This window comes from Zootermopsis nevadensis, unplaced genomic scaffold (genome assembly GCF_977971745.1).
Source record: "Zootermopsis nevadensis isolate Lab colony 2312 unplaced genomic scaffold, Znev_1.0 Znev_ptg000030l, whole genome shotgun sequence".
Classification (NCBI taxonomy): domain Eukaryota; kingdom Metazoa; phylum Arthropoda; class Insecta; order Blattodea; family Termopsidae; genus Zootermopsis; species Zootermopsis nevadensis.
The window spans coordinates 22,524,766-22,548,603 of record NW_028259162.1 but is presented as its reverse complement, the minus strand read 5'-3'; the positions used below and the strand labels follow the sequence as shown (position 1 = coordinate 22,548,603).

Genomic DNA, 23,838 nt, shown 5'->3' with positions numbered 1-23,838 from the left:
TATCATGTTGGTAGAACCATAATATTATTGTATTGTGAGGGTTTTGATGCCAATTTAAATTTTTTTCTTGTTAGCTTTGGGCTGGGGTTCTGGGTTCGAATCGGGCTCAGGCACGGATGTTGTCCACGCCTTCGTGCGTTGCGATGTCCTGTGTACTCAGAGGACTTGCGGCGTCCAGGGAGTCCTGCCAAATGTCTTAACTGGTTCATAATTTCAGAAGTAATTCCAAATTGGAGCTGGCCACAAGGCGTAATCCGTAATAATTCATATTGATAACGACACTGACTAAAAATCATTACGGTCCTCGAACCGAATCGGTCAGCGAAATTGCTCAAAACGACACATTATTTAATTAATACGGTACGAGTGGCTTTAATGTAACTTTCTTCGTTGGTTTCACCTACGGAAATTTAGAGGCCAGTCTTCAAATCAATATGAACGGAGATTGCATGAGTCCTTCTGAAACATTCCGCATTAAAATCAGAGAAACAGGCGTCAAAGTGAAATCACGGACATTAAACTCCATATTAGAATGTTAGTAGCCACAAATAATGTTTTACCTTAAACCCCACCTCTCAATACCACGGCAGTTTTACCCGCTTTGACTGCGCCCTTCCACCCCCACCCCCACCCCCACCCCGCGTGTTTACCTTCAGTCACTTCGCAATGCACAACAGTTCCGTCCTTAACCTCTGGCTAGCTGTTCCTGTCCATACAAGTAAGTAAAGTTTAATAACTTGTTGAAAACACGTGTTATTTTTACAGGCCACCCAGTGCTAATCTTGTGAAGTTTAAAATTCTTTAAACACAACCTCGTAACAGCTAACCAGACTGTGGACAACTGGAAATATCCACTTTATGACTAACGATTCGTAATGTGCTTAATGGAAATTTCAATCCTAAAGAAAAACCTAACCTAACTCTTTTCTTATATAATTACGCAATAATATTAAAGCTGTTCGCATAAAATGGGACCAATACAAACCCGTGACGTCACGTAGCTCTGCGACATAACAACAGAAGTCTTGAAGGCTTGAAGCATGAAGATAGTAGTTCCAAGTCGATTTTAATCCAAAATTTTAAAATTTATTTTATATGAAAATTAATTACTTAAAGAAAATTCTACTACGTCCTAATATTAAGAACGTTAGTGAGCTACTGTTTTCAATTTTTATCTTTACTGCACAATTTAAAGCCGAGCCTCGTAGAAGAGATTTTATGGTGCATTTGAGTACGGGACAGTTACACTAAGAAAATCCCCCTGAAGATGGTCGTTCAGGGCGACACATGTAGCCTTGTGCAGTGGTTAACATTTTAATAGAACAAAAATGGCATATCGACGGAAATTTTAACTGTTTAGGTTAAGGTGGTACAAGTTCGATCAAAATAAAGAAACAGCTGAATGTCGCTAACAAAAATGTTGGTAGAACTGCAGTCATCGGCCGTGATGATTCAGCAGTACATCAGCTGTTGTGTGTGGTGAAGGCTTTTTTCGTCAAGGCAAGTTACTTTATGCTCTGTAAGAAACAGGTCGATAACATCATTTTAATGTCCACCTGCAGTCGGGAGCGGACAGTGAAAATATTGTGACGTGGGCGGGTGGATAGTGGCGCGCTCATTTTCGTCCAGCGTCATTTTTGTCAACTAAATTTAAAACAGTGGTTTAGGCACAGTTCTGACCCGAAAATCAGTACAGTTCCTATCAAGAATTTGAGACTTTATTGTGTTCATTAAACTTTCACCAGTGACTTTTAGTATATTTTAACATGTTAGTGTGTTATCAACATGTGTTTTACCTAAATTACTGTCGACAAAATGACTCAAATTTTCAGAATAATATATTTATTAAGGAAATATTATTTGTTTTCGTAAGTACCATTGCAGACTTTAAAACTTTAAAAGCCCACTTTCTTTGTGGAACCCGAAGGTTCATCACCGAGTTCACAAAACATGGAAACTTTAAAAATGTATAAAAAAATGCTTGCGGTTTGTAAACAAGGAAACAACTAGTTATTTAAGAGAACGCCACTAGAAATCAAATTGCCGTGATTAACATTTGATTCTGTGTGGATCTTACAGGCAGACTTATTTAAGGGCTCTTCAAGCAATGCTACTCAAAATAAGCGAGAAATTTGACAAACACGTAAAGCCGTAACATCAGACTGTTGAATACAAGCTTCCATTTTCGTTTCAGTCGTACGAAAACGCCACGTTAATGAAGTGATTTGTTGTTGGAAATAAATAATGCGATAAGGGAAGGAAGATTCAAATTGAAGCGTATCGGCCAAGTGTGTATGAGAAATGTTCCTTGAAGGCAGTTCGTGGACAGCTTATGCCTTCAAAATCATTCATGAAAGCCAGGCGATTCGTCATTGAGAATGTCTGTTGCCGCTTGACGTTTCGTACTGCATGTGAAGAAAATAAAAGTATCCCCCCTTCCAATGTACTGCATTGCTGAGTAACTATAATGAAACTTAAATGTGGAATTGAATATGTGCATACAAATGCAGACAGAATTTAAAGATTGAACGAAAATGCCTTCGTATAAAATTCTCTACTTCTCCTTTTTTGAAGGAACTTTTGGTTTACCACACAAGCAATGTTGGCAACACCGATAAAACATGATGAATATAAACACGAATCTACTCGCACCTTTTTTTGGGGGTATAATCTTTCATAAAGGCAAGCGACTAAAGAATGATTTAAGACCAAAATAAAATATTTTGTTCTGATAACCTCTTAGGGAAGTTGTGGACCGTTGGATCAAATTTGTTAAAGGCAGGGCGACGCATAGAAAAATAAGACATGATGAAAGATATGTGGTAGAACTTTACAAAACATTTCTTTGGTTGGTACTCGCGTGTATGTGTGTAAGTAAACTGTATTAAGGTAGGAGCTAAGGAGGTCGTAGTTGGTGAAGAGGAAAGCTTAAACCGCTAAATAAAACATTACGGAAATCAATCGTCTTGTCACACAGAACAAGTGACAGGAACCACTGAAAGAACCCGTCATAGAAATGTCGCCTGAGGGGGGTATCAGGGAAGATATAGGATGTGAATGAATTTTTGAGACGAAATCATATTCTTTGTGATCTGTTGGCGATTAAGTCTCGTGTAATTCAGGATTCTCAATAATTATGTGTTACTGAACTTCCCTGGTTTGCTCGAAATTAATTACTTTTAGTAATTAGTGTTTTTTTTTTGCAAGATGTGGAAACAGTCAACTGGTTGTTCGTTTCAATTTCTTTCTCAAGACGGCGACACAGATTAGTAAACGATTACTCTAAGACTGAGAAAAAGGTTTACCATTTCGTAACTCCTTTAATTCGTGTCGGGAATTGTATAAATATTAAATTTATGTGGAGGATGATTTGTCGAATTGAGGGATCATACAGAGAACAGTCTTCAAGTACTCCATTACGACACACGAAGAGACGCAGTATGATTGTCGTAGACGTATTTGAAGAGACAAGCCTAATTCACCTTTTTCAGTACGTCGGGGACTTAGCGTCAGGGATTCACTTATTCTGCTTTTGCGAAAAGTCTCGGGTGTCTGAGCGTTGGGGTATATTATGAACAAGTTAATTACTTGGTAAGATCTGAGGTTCTTAAGGCGGCGAGAACAAAGTGGACAGCCATCTTGAAGGTCACATTTGATGTACCGTCCTCGAGAAATCTGATTTGCGCGCAGACACCTGGTGATTGTCCCTGTAAAAACGAAAATCTTTTCCTTCTATTCCAGTTATTTGATTCTTGCCGGTATTTGAGAAATCTCTTTTCCACCCAGTTCTGTTAATTTGTACGATTGCTGTTAATTGAAAATCTTTCTTTGTTCTTACATCCGTAAAGAATGCCTCGCGATAACTTGAGACTTACTGCCTCAGTAGTTTGGGGTCCTTGCTGTTCCGAGCTGCCGTAAAGTGCATTTTGACACTTCGAAGCGAACAGCCCATATCTGTTGTGATGTGCTGGCTCGGTCCTGAGGATCTAATCTCTTATAGTGCCTCGAGTTCAATCATGCTAAGTGTGAGAGCAGTCGGTCCATCATTCCGTCACTCCACCAGGTGTCTATACACACGACACAATCAAGGTAATGGCTGCAGCCTCCGCTCAGGTGCAGCCCGTCAGCGTGTCACCTCGGCGTCTCCTTTCGAAGCGCTCCCCCTCCTGACCGGGGCATCACAAACGCGCGTGCCAGATGTGGCTCTCTTTCACCAAATGTTCCAGTGTCAAATCTTAGCGACTCAGGGCGGAATTGGTCACGCCTGTCTAGTATTTACGCCGACAATTTGAACCGGGGATTCCAATCGATGTAAAATCTCTTATCGATATAAAAGACGCTTGTCGCTTGATGGCTGTTTAAACTGTTCATGCAGGCCTTCCTAATTGAACGTGGTTGTAAATAATGTTCGTTCGTTTTACATATCTGTTTCTAAAATTGTTTACGTAATATTAGTGTTTTTGTTTACCGCGATGTGTAGTGTGTTAGAAGTTCACCAGCGTTTCAGGGATCCTTATTGCTTCCATCTTTATCACCACCCTGATGATAGAAGCAGCAAGTTTCTCTGAAACGTTGGTGAATTTCTACCACACTACATGGGGCTACAACCCAGAAGACATCCATCCTCATTATATAGCTTATTTCCCTTGGTTTTATTATCATATTATTGTTTTCTTAATAACTAATTTGGACGTTTCCAGGAAGTTTCTGTAGTGGGGGTAGTTCCGACGTTTCATTGATGTTGAATAAACACGAACAATTTCATCCTAAAAGTACTTTGGCTCACGCGATGTATCGATACGGATCTACAATTTGAACCTTGGCTTGAAAAACTACGCTTTTATTATCAGATTGCAAACTGAAATGACGTATTTCACGTTTTCCACGCGCCTGAGAGAGCGTTTTATGGCATTTGTACTGTTTGCTGCTCGTACAAACATCACCTGCGTTTCTGCCTGAGTTGTGCGTCGTGCAATATAACGTTTAGACAAAGAATGTTAATTCTAGGAACATCTTGGTAGCCGTAATTACTTACTAATCGTCTGGAATCGTAAAAGTTCACGGCGCCAACAGCTGCTACTTTTGATACCATAAACTGATTGCCTGTGTCTGTAGAAGGAAACGTCTCTGCTAGTACAGTGCTCTACACGTCCTCCCCGCGCACCCCTAATCGCACTTGAGTAAACGCCATAAGCACACGTGTGCTCCAGCAGATCCAAACTCTCAGCATATCTAAGCGGTCGATCGTTGTTAAGCCACTGTCTTCACTTGTTAACGCGGCTTGTTAATTAGCACCGAGCAAAGATGCGTCACATGAGACGGCTTTAATTGTCTGCTTGGGACGAAGATGGCGTAGCAAGTGCGTCACAAAAGGAGAGGTTGTTTAAAATGCAATTATGTATTATTAATCAGATGCTACTGTTGTCAAATTTCTTGCGAAAATTACGAAACATGTCACCTTGTTTTCCGCGCGTCAGCTGATCGTCGTGCAGATAAATGCTTGTAACCGACTAAGCCTCCCGCGCGCCTGTTACATCTTGCGGTTAGGTTGTCGGGTTGCAGTGTTTTAGGGGCCGAACCAGCCAGCTTCTTATCAGGGACGCCCCAATAAAACGTCAGTGACCTCTATTATCTTGCCGGTTTGCCCTTGCCCGTCTTCAAAAGTCTTTGCCACATTGCCTTACCCCTCCACATCCAATTTCAGTTCCGGGACCCAGTAAGTATGGAATCATATTTGCTGAAGACCACGTGTCTGGGGAGGAGGGGGCTAGTCACTTTGGCTGAAGGTCTCCATGATTTGGGTAAGCGGGCAAAGCCACTTTTAAACTGTACCTTAGCATTTGCCTTAACACGGAGGAAAAACACGGACAACGTCAGTCAGGGTAGCTGAATAGTGATAGGTTAGGTAATCGTGTCGAGTTGGCCGTCGTCTTGTTAGGGGAAGCCTCGACTGGCCTATTGAACATAAGATTCCGCCCCTCGGTTGCCCTTGGGTGAAGACGTCAGACAGCCCATGGTCGGCCCAAGAGTCCTCCAAGGGATTCCCCACATCGGCTAGCCTTGAGTGGAAATCCTGAGCTGATGTTCTAATATAGTCGGGGATTCCAAAAATTCCCGATTCGTTGTGAATTTTCTGTTTGCCGACTCACAAATTCTCGTTAGTCGCGATGGAGAGGCATTTGGAATGGAATGTCTGCAGTGGTTCATCACAGGGCGGATGAAGAGAGACTGAAACTTTGGTCACTACACGGTGCAACGGTTCAGAAGACAGCCATCTTACACTACAAAAACGGCGAAGAATACATCCCTGGACTATTTGTTTGGAGTAATTCAGCTGTGACTGGTAAAATGATCAGGGCGAATGTATTTATATTCCACTCTCGAGGCATCTGACTGAGGCACACGGTCGTAACTTATACCGTATCGAGGAAAGCACTGGAAGGTAAATAAACTGGCGACAATGAATCTTGTAAAGATGTCTGCTGGCGTACACGAAGAATCTCTTTCCTTTATGAAAATGCAGCAAACACGTATATCGACTTCTTCGAGAATAATTTCCTCAACTTGAGTGGAGATGTTTCCATAAAATAATACAAACGCCAGAGCCGTGTTTGTCCTCAAGACGCATTGCCACGCAGAGACACCAGCGCCGAAAATGGAAGTTGAGCGGAAACGCTATACATCAGGGGTAAACACTGAACTGCTTTTAAACCGTCTCATTTCCGCCGTGTACTCGCTCAGTCCATAAGAAAACAAAACGCGGGAGGAATGCGCTTTGTCGCGTCGCAGTATAAATCTCTGGCTGCTGTTGTCTGCTCTGGCCATAAATCTGGATTCGCTCACCTACACTGCAGGGGAAATAGATGCGCTAACAGTGTCTCTGTTTTCTTCGGCTCAATGATTTACCAGTGCAGCGAAGTTTTTAGTAGACCAAGTACAAATGTACGTTATTTAACTGAACAGTTTCAAGAGCAATGTTTTTGACTGAGAACGAGGAGTGCAAACTGCTGGGGTGACTGTCCGAGCCACGGGCAGTCACCGATTCTGACAGTCCACTAGGTCCAACACCTTCGACTTTATATCTTCGAATTATAGGGTGTTTAATGACTAATGTATCGGGAAGGATGTGGAAGGAGACGGCAGTGGTTTAATTTAACGTGCTATTCAGAAGCAACTGACGAAAACCACGAAAATGTCTCTGAGTCTAGATATGAACCGGGACCTCCCGAGTACGAATCGGGATGCTGGCCACTCGGCCGCGACATCCGAAACCTGCAGATGTCGAAGACGGACGAAATGAACGGAGAGTGACAACCAACTTCACGCAGCGATGTCCTCCTTCAGACGCTGTCAGTCGCCCAGCTGTTCCTTGCATTCCGAAGGGTTCACAACATCCCACCACTGCTCTCTGTCCGGAGTCAGACGAATAAAATAAAGTGTACGTGTTTTTCATCTCCTCCACGCGTTCTACATGCCCCGCCCATCTTGTCTGAACGTGAAGTAATAGAATTCAGATGTTTGATTCTTCTCTGTCTTGATATTTGTTCTAAATTTAAAACCAAATCATCTTCTGATAATCCTTTATTGATTTAATTCAATCAGAATTGAAAGTTGTCGGATCGAAGGTTCTGAGAAATTTTGTAACACGAAACGCCGATAAACAAAGGTTGGATTTTGCTCTGTCCATGACGGCGTTAAGTACGTCTAGTGAAGAGAGCTCATTACTCTTTTAAACATTTCTCAAACGCTTTGCATTTTAAGGAATAAATATGTATGTCGTATGAAAAATATCTCAGTTGCTTGAAAATCTTTCTTTGTGGAGGTAATCTGAACGATTAGAGACAGATGCACAAAGTTTATTTCAGAGTGAGAATGTTATCGAAACGTCGGAAAGTTATAAGCTATAGAAGGAAGGATTGCAACAATGGCGGAAGTAATCCATTGTACTTATTTATATGTGTGGGTATTTTAAAACGTTCACATTGAATCTATTAAACCCACAAAACTAATTAGGTTGATCAAGGACTTTATTTAAGATAATCTATAATGAGGTGGGTGTACGTAATCAATTGCGTCGTCTGAGGATTAAAGTCTTGTGGGTTAAGGAAGATGTCGTCAGGCTAGAAATAGGCCACGATTTCTTTCGAAATGTTGGTAACCATGCATGAGGCGTCGCAGCCGAGAAACCACAGAATTCTTATCCGACCTAATTTCTATCCCAAATAGTCTGAAAGGAGATCGCCATAGCTTTTCGACTTTGTTTTATAAATTGAAACAAGGAAAGTCGAAGAAAGTGAAGAGGAACTGAAGATGGAGCCACGCCAGCCTCTGGTCTGCGCTGACTTAACATAATTTATGTGTTTGAAAGACAAAGACGAAGACAGAAGACGCTTGTCGGGAGGTTCGTCTACGAATACACGGAGACAGTCGAAAGCCTGCCCGCGAATTATTATCTCGTCGCTAGATTGTGAGATTACTTTCAGATTGCCTACTTAATTTTCACAAACTCTACGAAAATGTGGCAGAATCGAACCAGACTTAACACAGGAAATAATTAAGAGCAGATTAAAATGTATTCAGAATGTATTTCTGTCGTCTGTTCTCCTGTCTAAAGACGTAGAGATTAAAAACACACAAAATCAATTTCTTCTTGTATTCTGTGCGTTTAAAACTTGGTCGTGGATTGAGTGTGCTCAAGAAGTGGGGGCAGGCGGACCGTGTAATGAAAGCTTCACAGAACATAATTATGCGTACCAAATCACGACGGATGACGTGGGCGATGCTTGTAGGAAGAATGGAAGAAGATGTGATAAATACAAGCGAAACTTCTTCAGGAGCTAATAGTACGGTTAGCTGTTCAAGAAATTTTCCGTCTTAATGGAACCGAAGAGTTCGTTACCATTTTTCCAAAAACCTGCCAGCGGCCCCTGTCCTGAGGCAGATGGACCCAGAACTGTTTACCTGAGAGAAATTTTAATATCATCATACCATCTATGCCTAGGTCTTCATAGTGGTCTCTTTCTTCAGGATTTATAACCACAATTTTGTGCGCATTTCTTGTCGCCCGCCCGTCACCCATCTTGATTTGACAAACCTCAATTTGGCGAACAGCAAAAATTACGGAGCTCCTCGTTAAGCAATTTGCTTTAACCTCCTGTCAATTTATCTATCTTAGATACTAATATTGTCCCAAGCATCGCGTTCCCAACTCCCTCTTCTTATAACAAATTTGTAGACCAGAAAAGAAAATAAATATTTATATTAGATTAATATTGAATACTATAATGAACCTTCGTGTTTCTTGAGACACGGGGAATTTCTTGATTTGTCGAGAGACTGTCAGCTGCTTCGGAAGGAATCTGCACCAACAACTTAGTTCAGGTTACACACTCACTCGTAACAAAACCATGATGTTACGTTCTGTAGGCATTCTCCTGTTTCAGAATTGATCCAAAACAAATTCTCCCGTCAGCTTTTGCGTTATAATTCTCGTACTGGATTACGTACAAACATATTCAACAATTAATCAGGATTTGAGGCTCTCACAACGGTGAATACGAAGATTGCTGTCTTCTGGGCTGTAGCGCCGTGTACATTAGTAAACTTCACTCATCGCCCTGATGACGGAGGCAGCAAGGGCCTCTGAAACGTCGGTACACTTCTACCGGATTACACGGCGCTGCAACCCAGAAGACGTTAGTATCTGCTCATGTTCGTGATGATAATAGGACTGAAGACATGACATCTCGTATTGATGATGGAGTTAGTTCTGTTTCGTGCGTGGTTTATGGCAAATCCAATCGCTCAATTATGTTCCGAGAGAATTATTTTGTTTGCTGCTTAACGAGCGATGAATGTCACTGAAGAAAAAAGCGAAAGCATGTACAATTTTCGAGAATATTTTGAAGAGATGGATGTATAAATTGCGTCTACAGATCTTTGCCTCCATGATACAGATACTGGGAACTGAGCTTGTTGGTAGTTCTGAGCTGAATCCTGTCTGCGTAAAGTCTAAGCAATTCTGTACCACATCGCCCTCACCTGGAGTCACAATGTACATCTTATCAATATTTATGTGGCGCTGGCCGGGGGGGGGGGGGGTCCTTGCCGCGAGGCCTCCAATCCCCAGACCTCATTACACGACTCCACAGCACAAGGGACTAGCACCAGTTCATCTTCTGCAGTCTTCTCAGGCCACCAGAAAGAATATTTCCGCAGGAAGGACGAGTTTAATCTCCCCGCAGTCAGACACGCTCGTAATTTCTTTATCCGGCATAATTAAAGCAACTGCCGGAGAACGGAACTGTTCTGATGCCCTAGAGACAATATAAACAAATATTAAAATAATTTTAAATTAATCTGTCAACTGTACTGGTTATGACGTTAGCTCATTAAACAGCGCGCATTTACCTACTCTGTTCTGCGTCGAGGTAAATTTGCACAGACGAGAAACTGGATTTCCAAATGCAAGAGAATGACTCCCAGAGAATGTTTATATAATTCATAAAAATACTCTTGTCGTCTCATCTGTGACGCTGATCGCATCATAATAACCTATTGCCCTAATGACTAGTTTCCATTTTTTATTTAGGCTATATATGTTCTCTCTCTGAAATTGCTCAATTGGGTTCTTATGAATTCCTGTGAAATTATTTTTTATTAAAAGTATTTTGTGTTTGTGTTGTTCTTGTGGTAGAACTGCTATTGTCTTATCTCTGTCTGCCCTAGTAATGTTGGGGTGGTAATCGATTAGATTTTCTTGAAGTCTCTTATTGTTTCCCATTCGAGTTGTGCTCCTCTGGTGTTATTTGTGATGATTTTCTCGGCGTATTTTTGTTCTGATAATTTTTTCACGGTCCTTAGCTATTAAACGTTTGTGAGTGTCCAAAAGGCAAACATGTGCGTCTGTTTTGATACCAAATGTTTCGATCCATCGGTTGTTTGTGCAAGATAAATGGTATTTCAGTCTCTCATTTAGCAGGGCTATTTCTTTGGAGCTAAGTGGACATCTGAATGGTTTCCCACTTCAAGGTAGAATGCAGTGTGGATATTTGGGTTATTATGGTCAACATTTATAGTTTTTATTATAGTTCCATCAATTTTTTGTTGATGTTAGAATAGTATTTATTTTGCATCTGTTCGTCCCCTTCTAAATTAACAATTTATTCAGATCGATTCCACGCGTGCCACTTATTCGTCGCCCTGATGACGGAGGCAGCAAACACCTGTGAAACGTCTGAAAACGTCTACCAGACTCAACCAACGGTTTATTCGATTGGAGATTATAATATTATATAATGGCGCAATTAGAATTATTTCGGCTCCGAGACGTCGTCACCCAAACCGCGGACTCGAAGCATTCGATTTGGCGACGGTCACTTTTGTGGTAAACACGAGTGCTCGCTTTTTGTTATTTTTGGAGATACTGGAGTAGGCGGGAGTACAGGAGGAGTAAACAGTGAGATTTTTTAAAAGATTTTGCGACGATTAGAACCTTCTAGGCAGATCACCGCATTTACACGGACAGTGCTAGGTTATACATTGAAACTTTGCTTGTTACGAAATTCTTCTGGACCTTAGTAGTGTAACGAAACAGCGGGGCCACGTTTAACGACGCCTCGGAGATTAGTAAATTTTAAAGTGCATTTAAGTACCACTTAGGTTTTTCCGTCGTCCTTGACAGACTGTTTCCTCGTTTCTGAATAACTTTTACTGACTGTAACCAGATTTATAAGAACGCGAAAGTTCTTTGAGCCGGGTTGGCTGCTGTGGATGAAAGGATGAACACCTCAAACTCCTTAATTGGCGCCAAACTTGGTTGCAAATGATGCCACTGGCGAGTGACGACACTTCGATTAGGTGATTTGCTTTGCCTTTCTGGCAGTCGGTAGGAGACGTTCTTAACCTCATGGGCTATCTCCGGATTATTCCTAGCGCGATGATTGGTCAGTAAGTACAAGGTAAATATTGTTGATGTGGTAAGGGGCCAGTGTGGGTTTGTAAAACGATGAATAGTAAATCCGGAGTGAGTGGAATATGATGCGTCAACTCCTGTCTAATACACAGTTTATCACTCTGAAGTACACGAATGACGCAGAACGGTAAAATATTTGCAGTTCCACCGTGTAGAATAATTACATCTGCTTCCGAAGTGGCAATTCTTATTTTATTTAGGTTATATTTTCTGTTAATTGCAATTTTGAATTTGTGTAGCGTGCGTTAGACGTTCGTGGTTGTAGAAGTTTGTCGAAGGAGTGAGTCGAGTCGAAGTGGCGTCGAGGCAGATCGGACCCTCGCGATTTCATCCCTTCCACAAAACTAAAGGCGTTTGAAATGTGGTTAAATCTGGTTGTCCGTCTAAGGAAACGTTTCAGTTTTCTGCCCAGTCCCTCGAAACTTATTCGAGCATTGAAATCTGCCTTTGCCACGGTCGACAGAGCTTGGATCTGCCCTACGGGGCTTTCGCTCTTGTACATGTGTTCAATTTGCCACTTCCGAGTGGCGCGGTATCTGCAATTTGCACAGGCACGCACAAAAGTATCAGATTACATATTGCTTGGACCTTCTCTCCTGTTACAGAAACGTCCGTTTACCGAAAATGGACATCTTCTGGGTTCTTACGACGTGTAGAAATTTACCGACGTTTCGGAAGTGCTGGCTGCCTCCATCTTCAGGGCAGTAATGGGGCCAGGAAGGACCTCTAAAACGTCGGTAAATTTCTACGAAGCTACACGTCGCAACAGCCCAGAGGACAGTCATCTGAATTTCATGAAGTTTTTTGTGTTGACATGGATATTGCAGGTGTCAAGTCTTGTCACCCCTACACTACAACTGGCGCGTGGAAACAACTCAGAAATTTGCTTGGTTTATGTCCAAAATCGATTTTGCAGTGTTTAATAAAGAATGCATATGGAAGTTGCGTTTTGTGGTTGATTGGCTTTCGCCGACATTTAATCTTAACACGCTGCGAAAATGGGTTAGATGATGTGGGAACCGGTCGTATTTCTCTAGTGCCGCAAAGGGAATGCAAGAATGCGCATTTATTACGCAGTATTAAGTAGATCCCCGACATGGGACAGGATTTTTCCTCTAGTCTCCGCGTCCGGACCCATCTTGTGCCGAGGCTGAGAATAAGTAGGACAATACCGCTCTCCCCCTGAGCGCCTGCATGGCGCGTAGCGGGATAGCTTTATGCGTCTTAAGGCATGAGATTTTCGGTCTTGTGTGTGGAGCTTTGTGTAAAACGCGTAATACGTTTGAGCCTTAAGGACAACAAGTCTTTTATTAAGGCACTGTGAAGGATTCCGTTCGAAGAAAGAAAATGTGTTTTTTTTTCGAAGAGGAAACGAAGTCAGGGGATAATGCGAAGGAACTGGGAGAGAAATAAGACGGAAAAGGCATTGAGGAGAGTAAAAGATTCATAACGGAATGTAACAAGCAGGGAGCACGTGGAGTAGGAATAATAAAGTTGGTGGTTTTATCCCCTTGTAGTTCGTGGAATATTTTGTATTTTTGCTGGGTAGTGCGATCGTTGAATTTTTGCAGAAATGTGGAATTGACGAAGTTGCACGGTTTTTGAAAAGTTGAGCTACACAGGCGACGCACTTACGGGGGAGCCGCATGCAAGAATGCGTGGGCAGATTTCTGCCCAAGGCCGATGCTGGATTGTGGAGATACATTTGTAAATTAATTGAATTGTTAACGACGTCAAGCCTTGTCGTACAAATTCCTTGCTTAGACGAACTAACTTCAAAAACTGTATGGATTTATTTTTAAATTCCCAGTTAATCTCCATTCCTGTACAAATGTAACGTGTTTAGACGCACGAATGCATTCCCCAAAAACAGGAAGGCGAAGGAGATAGCCTACTTTCAGTAACGACTGGGCCTATACCCTTAGACGCAGCCTTTCTCAGCCACTCCCGCGGCCACCCGAACAACGTTTCGTCCGCTCGGGTAACCTACAGTTCGTTTCCTGACGCTGGCTATCCAGGGTCTAACGATCCCTTGTCAGGGACACCACAACCGTGACCCAGGCCACTTCTCCTCATTTCACCGCAGACCCTTCGGGCAAATGTCACCGAAACGCAGCCTCTGTGCAGACCACACACGCACTCGACAACATCCTCAGCCTCCCGGCTTCGTGGTTACGACTGTACGTCGCTGTTTCCGCAAGATGAAGAACCACTGAACATGGAGGCGGCAGGGACAGACGCGTGCCTTTGTGCCGGAATTCGACTTTGTGATCTCCGATTTATCCAAATGAGTGTCGTTAAACAAACTAAGAATCCAAGAATCATTTCGTCTTGTCTCTGGGAAATCGTGGGTTTTATTTTCTCTCTGAGCCGATAAAGTAACTAATTTCGGTCTGATGATTGTTTTTTCTGGCAAAGTGCAGACGCAGAGGACAATCCAAACAGAAAGGCGTGAGGGAGTCGGCATTGAATCGCTTGTGCGTGGAGCCAGAAATCCAGGAAACATTGTTCTGTTGCGAGCAGCTGGCACAGACGAGACAAGAATGTGATGCTGGAAGGCATTACAGAAGATGGTCTTCCTTCTCATCCATCCATCTGCGCTTCGTACGAAAGACGGACAAGAACAGAACGCGAAATGAAATATAAACATTCAGTTCTATATACCCAAAGAAGATCTAATTTACTTCAAAGAACAGAAGGGCACGAGAAATAATCTTGCCCTGAGAAGATAGGAGCAGAAAGCCGAGTCGTCGCGGGTCCAACTGCGCAGTTATACGCGCGTAACTCAGAGAAGAGCTCTCTCCTTCCCAGCGACCAGCGCGTCTCTCGCTTTATAAAAACGACCACACAATACAGCGCGAAAGTGGAAGGATAATCAGATCCACCCCCGTTTAATAATAGATTCTCCCATCTGCCCTCGCCACATTCCATTTAAGGATGTCTTGATTGCTAGGCCCCTGCTCATGCCAGTTGCGCAGGAACAAAAAAAAGTCGAATTTGAATACGCCACCAATTTTAGGATATCGCGGTGACTCTGAAATTGAAGTAATTATTTTGAGCGGGCTTTGTTTATTTATTTATACAGCGTCGATTGAGAGGATGTTTATGAATTGGAAGGGATATGGAAGGAAGCGGTCGTGGCCTAATTTAAGACACTATCCTAGTATTTTCCTGGAGGTACTGAGAAAAACCACGAAACCCCCAGTCATGTCAGCCGGTCTCCACTCCGAGATTTGAATTGTGTGCGGTGCTAACTGCCAGCCGCGCTCGTGTTGCGGTGTGGATGAACAGCCGATGGCAAGGAGCAGATTAATTGACTCGTGTTTTTTGGGTTCGAGGATTGAGCGTCGCCACACGAATCGCGTGCATTTGAGAGGTGGAACGCAAGCCCCGATGTTGCTGCACGGGACACCGTCGAAGGCAGTCGGCTGTAACAAGGCTTCGGGTGCGGAGCGAAGGCAGAGAAAGGAAGATGGCAACAGACGAGACGCGACAGCGGTAACGCACGGGCATATGTTCTTTTGAGGAAATATGTGAAGTGAAACGCACTCCAGCAAGGTTTCCCTCTTTTAAGACAAATCTGCTGTTTGTAGGCCGTGGCGGGCGAAAGACGGGCCTCGTGAATACAGACGCTGCCAGAAGTTGAGAGACTTTTGCACGGCGTCTCCGACTCGCAGCAGACTGACGCACCCGTCGATTGTTTCACGATGCTATATCAGTTGCAGAAGTTACTTAGTTCCGAATGAAACGAGGCGTTAAGTGTGTGTGGTAAATCTGGATTAAAGTGGTGCTGCTATTCTGGGGTTCCCCAGAAAGTACTGAGGAAAACCACGCATATCCAGAAGGTTCGCAACGACGTTGTTTGCGATGAAAGTTTATCAGATGTTTATTGATGCAGTAGCGACATTCCGGGAAGATGTGTCCGACCACATAAGATCGCCAAAACGCTTTTAGTAACAAGCCAAGTACAGGAGATTGGAGCGTTTTAAAATCAGATTAAGAACATTCGACTCTGTGAACAGAGCGATAAAACCGACCACATTAACCTTTAACTACTCGGGTTACGTTGTAGGGACACTGTGGCCGTGCAGTTCGGGACGTGGGTTCGAATCCCACTCAAGACATGCGTCTTTGTGTGTTTTACCCTCCGAAAGGACTGATCACTCGGGCAAAGTAGCTGAAGAAATTAGCGGGGAAGGTCTTTCAGCAACCGCAAAGCGACGGAGTAACTGATGTCCGGGTCAGACGTGAGACACGGCGATGTATTAATATTTGCGTTAATAGAAACGTGCTAATCACCATAATGACACCAAATCAGTCGTTGTATATCTTTATTTAGTTTTATTTCGGTAGAGTTTTATTGAACTTATCTTGGCGGATGTGGTAAATTATTAGCCGGTGACTTACTTTGGACACTCTCGCACAATTATATACACAGTTTCCGAATGTTTTTTTTTAATTTTCACTTTAACCTGGATTATTTAATAAGCAGTTATCAGAAGTCTAATTAACATAATTTTGAATAAGTTAAAATTTATGCTGCAGTTTGGCACATCATAAAAATTGTGTCTTGCAGGAATGAAGCCGAGCGGCGAGTGATGTCACGGGCTCAAACTTCTGTCCAGTGCTGCATCGTTAAACAGCTGTAAAGAGCTCCTCAAGAAACACCAGAGGGCAGCTACGGTTCAGGTTAGTCTGCTCCACAAAACGTCGTCAGCTTCGATCGCGTTAATTTAAATTTCAAAACAACGATTACGAAATTAACATTATAAGAATGATGTCGTCCCCTCAATAAATCGGCGTCAAGATGATGTTCAATGTGTGTCAGTAAGTTCCCGGAATGAAGTTCCAAACGCGCTGAGTTCTGACACACGTCATGTCGTCTTGTAACGCCATTGGTTTGGACAAGAATCCGGTTAGAGTGGAAAGATTTGCGGACTGTAAAGACTTATCACACAACGGCTACATTGAGAGAGTTTCTCGTAATTCGATTAAGTCAATGGATGAGTAAGTTCCACTTCCGTGTCTTTCTTGAAGCTCCCACTTCGAATCTCAACGGCCTCCGTTTCTGCAGGTGAAATCATAAGAGTCCCTTAAAATAAATTACGAATATATTCTCAGTTGGTAAAGTGTTGTTAAATCAGACACTTTAATCACATTATATTCGAACTGGTTTGTGACGATGCTTGGCCTATAGGTTGATGTAAGTGCTGGTGGGAATTTATCAACGCTGTATCAAGTATCCCATTTTTTTTGTCGAATGTGGACGAAGGATTAGCAAACTGACGGAACAGCACAGGAAACAGTTCTGCGCTGTTAGGTTAGTGGTGTCGGTTGTTCTTAGAGAATTTAATGACGCCATTTTACCTGCCCAGGCTGCGCCGTAGAGGGGGGGAGGAGGAAATGCTTTGGAACTGATATTCTCCTGCCTGTTTCAACTCTTAGAATAATGAACTGGGACGATATGAAGGGAAACGGCCCTGTCTTGTTTTACTAGAATTTTCCAGCATCTTCCTGGAGGCACTGCGTAGGACCACGTCAAGTCTGTCAGGAGGTTCGACCTCGTCTATGAACCCGGAACCTTCAGAATTTGCTTGTGGCATTAGAACCCTCACCCCAGAAACCGTCACTTGTTGATTTTGAATTTGCCTTTCCAGGCGAGACCGGAGATTCGGTCTCTGGAAACGAAGTGGAATCAGGCGATGCGTACTTTTCCCAGGTGCTGTTATCAACAGCTGCTGTGCGCTCATAAACAAGCCGCCCCTTCAGGACCCCCCCCCCCGGCCCCGCGAGCTTCCATTCTGCTTCCAGCTATAGCAAATTGTTGTTACTTTAAAATTGTCCTGTGTTTGTACTACGCTGTTTGCATTATCTGCACGGGTCTGCCTCAACAAAAATATAAAACCATTTGTTATATTTGAATAAACAAGATGAGATAAGTTCTTCATTTTCACTGCTTTTTACACGTTCACTTGCTAAAAGGGCTGTGTTTTTTTACGTTGCGTTTAATTAATTGCAAACGAATTTTCTGTATTATTCATAATGGGAACTCTCTCTTAAATACCACACTGTGTTTGTTTGTTTGTTTTGTTAGGCTTCTTTACCGGCTGATATCTGAGGTTGGCAATTACCGTAGAGAATCTCGTATTAGTTAAAACATTGATGATTGTACCCGAGGCGGTTTTAATTACCAGATCCGATCGTGTCTCGCGGCGAGGAAATGTTTCAATTGTTCATTAAAATAATTTAAAATAGCCTACAAACACTTACTCCTCATTAATACGCACAACCATACTTTATTGTCAAATTACACTCTACGTAACCTTAGCTGATGCATCTTTTGATGCTTTGAAGTTGGAACGTTTAAGTCAGTTTGGAAGAACCAGATCTAGTGGAAGATGGTGACCGTTTGTCTGACTTCATCCCGTCGCCAAGTTGGTACACGGCATATTACAGGCGTGGCTTGTGAGTTTAATAATAGTCCATGAAGGAAATGACCCCTTACTTTTAACACAAGATTAATTGGGTAACATTTGCGTAGTTGCAAGAGACTCTTCATATCGGTCTCAGTGCGCACGTTCGCACGTGTTGGAATCGCTGACGAGAGGAGTGAACAGGATTGTCGGAAAAGGTGCCAGCGATTTTTTTTTGAGAGATGCCCGAGGAATCCAGAAATTACCAGAAGTCAGTTTTAGAGGTCTTTCTCACATTTGATGACGTAAATAATTTTTTATAGCACACGGGAGGCAAAACGTTTTCTGGGAACTGTCTACGGCTTCCAGCAGAACTTAAATTTCAACGTATACCAACCGTCGAGGTTTATCGATACAAATCGTGCAGAGGTTTTGCGAACAGTCGTCTGTCGCGCTGGTTTACAGAAGCCAACGCGATTTACGACGCTTAAGAGCAACGAACCGCAGTTCATTGCCTTGATCCATTCGTTCTGATGAGAAATTTTGCAATACGTCAGAATGCATAAGTTTTCCCGCTCGATCTCCGATTCATTTGTTCGATGGTTTATGAAAATCCCCGCGAAGGCGCTGAATTCCATGCCACAATTTCTGACCCCGCTTGTCCACAACCTTCGTGGTAGATACACCTGGAACGTACTCGACGTTGATCGGTCGTGAACCTCATGACGTGAACGTGTGCAACCAACAGAAAGTCAGAATCAGTCACACATCGAAATAACGCCACTTTTCGGTGAGGAGGGAACCAATCGACAGAATTAACCAACCAGTGCAGGCAAAGGGTCTACATTCAGAGTATGAAAGAAATGAGAGTAAGCCAGCCAACGCGCTAATTTAAATATTTATCTAGTTTCGCTTATTCCTCTCTCCTTTTTTGACACAAGCGGTCGTGATGTTTTTGAGACAGAGTGTATCCGCTCCAGGAACATTACTTTTCATTTGATCCCAGCAGAAGCAGTGTCATCAACAACAGAGGCTGGAAAAATGTCGCAAGACAGGGAAATGGAAATTGAAAATAATAGCTGGAGGGCGTTCTGTGAATGTATCATCAACATTTGTCTCTGGATATCATCAGATCCTTGCCGTGTTTTAATTATCTCCCCCGTGGCTTCAGAGTCTGCCAACTCACGGTTCAATGCGGTACATCAGTCTGTGGCACAGAGACAATCTTGGCCCACTGCACCACTTTCATTAATTCTTCTGCGTTTAGGCGTTCTTTACGTGGAACATGGAATAGAATTACGTAGGCCCGCTGTTTATTTCGTGACCCCCAATTTTGGATTCTAGGATTATTGTCCAGGTTCAAGACCGATTCGTGTTTGTTGGAGATGGAATTTGTTTTTAGATTTAATGTTATTGTAGGTACGTGTTTCGCCTACGTTTGAGTCTCTATCCTACGCACGGTACTGTTGACAATCGATGATCGTGCGAGCTGATATACTTTGTTGAACAAAGTCGCCCTCATTCCTTCCTACCGAAACGCGCAGCCATTGAACACATGCACACGCGACACACAAACGCATTCTTGTGGAAAAGACCATCAGTAGCCGTTTCAGGTGATCGCGAAGCAACTCTCATTACAAATTGTAGTTTGTCTCGGTTCGAATTTGTGCCGAGGTAAAGTCGCTTTGTGCCTTATCGACGCTTCTATAATACGCGAATGCAGAAAACATGTAAACTCCTAATTTACAAACTCATATTCATCCTAGAGGTCTTCATGGGCCGAAATTGCATAATTTTACCTGTTCTGGCCCGAAGACCATTTGGAGATTTATTTTTTTATTTTTGCAAAGAATTTTATCACCGCCACATTGATGTCCAGTAGTCTCTGCTGTTACGAAAATTAATTGCGTACAAATATACAAGGCGTGAAAAATAATGTCCTGTCATTCGTTGAGAGTCCGTTTCAATAGCGCTTCGGAAATACTATTGGTTGAGGTGTGTGACTGAAGACAATCTGGCAATTAGCGGATATCTTACGTGTTTCATGTGCTGTGACGAGAAATGTATTTCAGCTGGTCGTTAATAATATTTACAGTTAATTAATTAGTATGTAAAGTGGCGAAGTGGACACTTAAACCTCAATCCAGAACAGCTGTCTTAACGGTGAACAAAATACTGACTGCCCCATATAAAGACAAGAGTTGCATACATCAGAATTACGTGTACACACTTTTGGGAAATTATTTGTATTCAAATAGGAGTCAGGGATGAATTTTCTTGGAACGTAACACACTGCTTCAGCCATCATGAAAATTGGGCTAACGATTTAATAAATGTAATTATGCAATTATGAATTTATCTACAGGCTGGGTATGAAACTTTGTCATAGATTATAGAATGACGGATTTTGGTCGGAGTTAGGTTAGGTTGCAAATTCAAACTCTGCCTAGCAAAGAGATTTATAGTCCAATATATTATTAACATATGTAGCATAATGCTGGTCGTAAAAGAATAATGGAGTACATAGATTTTTTAATCTTTGTAAATTTCACGAGTTTGAAGCGAAATGATGCGAAGGGAACAGAAAGTATAATATTAGGGAGTTCTGGAAAATAGTTTTCCTGGGAGAACAAAGATGACCTAGTGGTCACCGATTCAGGACAAAACAGGGATTCTGAAGAAATCAGTAAAAATGTGGATGGAAACAGTCTGAAAGAAAACTCTCTGGTCCTGGAACGGGGTAATTATGATGAAGAGAAGATATTAAGAAAACGAAGTACGTATTTCGCATTGATCGATGTAATGAAAACAGAACGAAGTTTTCGATTGGCTATTATGGTAATATTTTTACAATATTATGTGCTAGCGCGGGTACCAATTATACTTAAGGCATTATAAAGCGATTTCAGAAATAAGAATATCTAGCAGTTAAATAAATGCTTCCAGTAAGCAATAAGATCATTTATGTGGGGTGTATACAGATTTAAATTTCTGTCCGTGACGACAAAGCGCCAATATTTGCAGTTCAAATATTGGCGTAGGATTCCAGTCTCCTATTTTACCCGACGTTTAATGTTAGTAAAGCTTTGAATAAAATGTAGCGCGCAGAGGTTTGACATCCCTCAGGCTCGTCCAAGTGTGTGCAATTGTTCAGTCATGCAAGTATCCCAGAAATCCGATTGTTCACGTCCTGGCTACGAGCGCCACAGTTTCCAAGCGACGCTTTTGTTGTTGTTGTTGTTGTTGTTGTGGTCTGCAGTTACCAAAAATGTGCACAGGACCGTGTCAAATCTCTTCCCTGTTTCGAGAACCACAGAGATGCTGCAAAATGAGATAAAAAATCCCAAATCCTTTTCATAAAATGGATCTTATATACCGGAAATTATCCACTGAAAGATATCTGAGAAGTATTATTATTTGTTCCCTTTTCGAAATATCGTATGAATTTAGGAAAAGGAGGAATGGCTGGAATGAACGTAAGTAGAGAGGATACATGTGAAGATCCCGCAAGAAGCTGTCGATGTGCGTTGGCGAGGAACAGAGCCGAAATATCGGATAGAGACAGATGTCTCACCCGTTCCAGGAATGGAGCGTCTGGGTTTAAGCTAGAAGGGGCCACACCACTCTTAATATACCTTTGTTAACGTATATCGACTATAATTTAAATTAAAATAGAAACAATGAAGACGAAACACTTAACTGCGTGACAATCATTGTATCTAGACTCCGGTTGGTAACCGCGCGCTGTTGCCTTATCTACAATCATTGTGCGTTCGCTTGACAATCGATTCTCTACTGGCTTCATATCTCGGTCGCTGTCTCGCTTGATATGCGTTCTTTACACGAAGTTCATTGCAAGAACGCGTTATGGGCTGGTCGTGTCTGTCCGTCTGTCCAGCCGATTAAACTAGAGAACCACTGGACGGATTTGGATGAAATTTGGTGTGGTGGTTATGCCATTCTGCACGATCTCAGAATCGTACTTTCGAATGTCCTACGAACGATGATAAGAAAATTACGGGCGAGGAAAGATTTGAGGTGGACGTTGAGGTGCTGCGATCCGGTGGCCAAAGTGGGAACTATCGAGCAAGGCGGATTCAGTGTCCCTCAAGGCTCGTTTCACACAAATCACGAATTCCTCGTGAGAGAATATTTGTGGACACAACAAAGTAAAATGACCCTGGCCGTTTACAGACACGTAGACTTTGGACCGAACGCGTACTATTTAATACTTTTATGTACATTCTTAATCGTTTCTTCGCAGTCCTACGTGATCCTACTTCAGTTTCCGAGACTTGGAAAGGCAAAATTGAGTGGAATCGATCTATGTTTTATATCGGATTAATTGGTCAGTTTGATTTGTTTCCCAGAAATGGAATTTTAAGATATCTTTCAGGTATAATTGTTCATTCTGTAATCTTATTGAAACTGTATTGATTCTGATTTGAAAAAATAAAATTTTTATCATAAAAATATTTAGGTCACCGTATCAGGGCTTTATTTAGGGCAAAATTATTGACGTAGGGACGTGAATTGAATTCATGCTCAAATGAAAAAAAAAACGCGTTTATTTATAGCACTGACGCAATCGAAATCTGTTTACGATATGAACTGCCACGCCGTTCGCTTGGTGTGCGTGATTGAAGATAAATTTCAGCGAACGGAAACATTGCGATCGTGATGACTGACACACGTGGTGTATTGAGCCGAGGATTTCAAATGGAAATTCGTGCGCGTTTATGGGTGACAGTGGGAACTACTTTTTTTTTTTTTTTTTTTTTTTATTATAGAAGTTTGGCACTTTTGTCTTCAGATCGTCGAAGAAATGAATGCAGGAATTTGAATGTGTTATTTGAATTTGTAAACGGTGAAGGGGTGTTTTCTCTTCTGCATTGTAGATATCCCGTTTAAATTTTAATGAATATTATAATGATTTCGCCTTTGTTCGTGTTCTGTGTACCGTCGTTGCATGAAAGGAGCGGAAAACATGGACTTCGCGATGCTGTTGTAGACATAGTTCACAAGACTTTTCTTCAGTGCATTGAAGAAATAGTTTAAATGTGTTGTTAATTTAAATTGGTTCGATCAAATGTTGGATAGATTTTAAGCACGTTTTCTATCATCTATTAGCAGAAATTATTTCTTCCTTGCACAATTAAGAATTTGTTTTTTATTACTCCACTGAAAGTCCACTCTGGTTCAATTTTTATCTGATTATAGAGTCATTTTTGTGTTGGGCAAAGTTTCGTCTTCTTTAATATATTCCATCATTAGATTTTTAAAATGTGTAGAGAAGCTGGTTTAAGGTCATGTCACGCTATTGCACCAATCGATTCCCAAAGAAAAAATACTGGTGGACACCAAATTTTATATTTATAACGTTTGAAATAATGGAGAATTTATAAAATAATTGACTGCCATATCCTAAAAAGTGCCAGATTTAATTAATTA

At 42.0% G+C, this 23,838-nt stretch overlaps 1 protein-coding gene across 5 annotated transcripts in view; it reads left to right on the top strand.

Moving 5' to 3' along the window:
• The window catches only part of LOC110836352 (protein O-mannosyl-transferase TMTC2), a 745,449-nt gene that overhangs the window by 8,097 nt on the left and 713,514 nt on the right, over positions 1-23,838 (top strand). For 4 of the 5 annotated variants that reach the window (XM_087359009.1, XM_087359004.1, XM_087359010.1 and 1 more), the window contains exons 1-2: positions 662-718; positions 16,551-16,663. The gene's annotated coding sequence lies outside the window, so the exon portion shown is untranslated. Of the gene's footprint in view, positions 1-661; positions 719-16,550; positions 16,664-23,838 lie in introns of those variants that run through there. The other variant, XM_087359005.1, reaches the window with a different exon arrangement.